The sequence below is a fragment of the Anneissia japonica genome, unplaced genomic scaffold, assembly GCF_011630105.1.
Source record: "Anneissia japonica isolate Jap-2015-1 unplaced genomic scaffold, ASM1163010v1 scaffold287714_len2871179_cov188, whole genome shotgun sequence".
Taxonomy (NCBI): domain Eukaryota; kingdom Metazoa; phylum Echinodermata; class Crinoidea; order Comatulida; family Comatulidae; genus Anneissia; species Anneissia japonica.
The window spans coordinates 2838611-2841497 of record NW_022755542.1 but is presented as its reverse complement, the minus strand read 5'-3'; positions in this window follow the sequence as shown (position 1 = coordinate 2841497).

Below are 2887 nucleotides of genomic sequence, written 5' to 3'. Positions count from 1 at the left end.
CGGTAACTATCTAAAACGTTTTTAATGAACACTTTTATATTCATTGTATCCATGTTGTTGTATATCAATAAGTGCAATACCATTTGTAAAGTAAATATTATTTATTAAAATGTATTTTAATTAGTTAAATTAAAACATTCATAGGCCTAATAACAAAAATATTTGTATTATTTTCAGGATAATATTATATCCTATAAACGATGTTAGTATTGTATTCAGTCGCTTTACCTGAGATATACCGTGTGTAGTAAATTCTTCTGGTTAAGTGATAGATAAGAATGGGTAAATGTATAAACACTATTGATGCTATTTATACTATTGTTACTACTAGAATATTATTGTATATTAAGTATAATTATTATAATAAAATGACTACTATAATGTTACATTATTTACTAATAATTTTTTTACCTGCTGGCATTATTTAATGTAAATATAATGTGAAGAGTGCCCAATAGATAGTATTGCCTCATTTAGAACATAAAGCCAATGTCACAACCCTGAGAAATAAAATACAGCATACTGGAATGACAGCTTCAAATATGATAAACTGCTCATAAGCACTCTTTCAACCACGATAACAACCAGAATAGCACGCATACATTTTGGATTCTCAAAGACAGTAAGATCCCTTTCACTGAAGCTTTACATAATCGAATAAGACAAAGTTAATTTCAACTTGCTGTCACCGTAACAAATACTTAATCAAGAACTACCGTATTAATCAACACAATTTCCACGTCTAGTACTCAATATATACCTGTTTACCAAATCAAAATACTCTCATTTACCTGTAAAATCACACTGTCTATATTATACAATGATAAATACATTTTGAACGTTTTAGAAGAGGAATCTGCGAGAAAAAAAAAATGCCAAATCCAGGATTGGAACCTGGAACCTTTTGCTGTTGATGAAGAAGTGCGAAGTGCGATTCGATCATTGTTTATTCGTATGATAAATAACTGCTTATTGTAGTTTAATGATTAGTTTTGTCTTATTCTGTAAATCAAACTTTATTAATAATTTAGCTATCAGCAAAACATTTAATTAAATAGGCCTGTCAGATAAAATGTCTTATAAGCATATTTATAATAATTGTATAAAGTTTAATTAAGATAATAATATGTAGACATAAATGAAATAAATTAATCAATAATAATAATCTACAATTATACACCCGAATTAAAGGGCTGACTAGAGCCTCTGTCAGGATCCTGGCATAAAAAATCCATGTGTTCGCGTTGGGAGTCTTTTTCATGGTTTTTTTTATACCACAATATTAAGAATTGACAATAAAAATAAACGCTATATAGATAGGGGAATTATAATGTTTGGTTTATTTTTATTTATTTTATTTCAACAATATTTTGTGAGGGTGGTCCATCCAGCCGGGGCTGATCATTTGGGATCTCGTCGAATAAACGACAATAGGCGTTTATTGTTCAGAAGACTTTTTTCAGGGGGAGTGTATTCGAGGGAGGCGTTTATTTTTTTGTGTAAAATGAATACGTACTATATATACTCAAACGCCGCTTCCACTGTAAATGTGGAACCAACACTTAATTAATGTCAAAATGTGTTATAAAAACCTATTGAGGTTAGAAAAAATGTAATACGACTGGAAAAAACATTAATAGAAAGTGTTGGGAATGATGTTTCCATTAGATCTGTTTACAGTCAAGGGGGAATTTATTTAAGGAAAAAAATGTACGCCACGGGGGTTTTCGAAGGAGGCGTTTATTCCACATGAGAGTCTAGAAGGGGCGTTTATTCGTGGGAGCGTTTATTCAAAGCGGGGAGTTTGCACGGGTACAAATACGGGTATTAGGCAAACTGTGTTTTGGCAAACTCAGTGGCGTCGAGAGCCAGTAAGGGCCCCGGGGCAACACCTCACATGGCCGAGCCCCACTTCACATGGGACCCCTACTTGGCCGCTCCCCAAATTAAGTCTCCTCCTAAATCTGACAACAAAAGTTTTCATCCTGGCTTGTTTGGGCTCGGGCCCTATGGAGATTTTGTCCTTACCCCTAAAAAAATTCACAGCCCATTTTTGACACCATAACCATGCTTAATATTAACCTGCATTGTATATATACTGTCTCTTATACACATCTAGATGTGTATAAGAGACAGCCACTGGGCAAACTGTGTTTTGGCAAACTGGGTTGTCATAATTTCGGTACACTTGATTCGGCAAACTGGACTTTGGCAAATTTGCAATTAATTCGGCCGGAAATCTATATTTTGACAAACTTTTCGGATACCGTTTCGGTACCCAGTGCTAGACCAATTCGAGGGTCGACGCTAATAAGGGGTTAGCGCTGAACTAATAATTTGCAGGTTTAGCCTGGTAGGGCACTACTGTCCTTGGCAGCAATTTTCCTTCAGATACCTGGTTGGTGCACCTGTCTTTTAATATTCAAATTACGGTTGAAGCAGGCGTGTATGTGAACCACCGGTACTGTATCGTAGACACGTCGTCGCAAAAAAACATCTTCTAAAATGTTGATTTTTTTAATTGTGTTTTCTTCTAAGTAAGAAAATGTACATATAGGTAAGTAGAGAGTGTACCATACTTTAGTTGTACAAGCCTGTATGCTTTAATGATTGATTTAATTGCGGTATCCATTGTTGTGTTGTTGTTCAGGCTTACAATTTCAGACCGGCGACTGTGCTTTAAAATTATTTTGAGTCCTTTTCATACAATGGCACATAATAAACCGGAATATCTGAGTGAAAATGTAAACAACAGTAAAAACAGAGCTAAAGAGTTGTTGTTGTGTAATGACATACCGTTATTCGTAGGCAAATATTTTTGCAACCCACATTCAACAATGTAAATCTAAGTACTCTTTAAAAGTAGGCTAAGTAAAATAATTTTAAT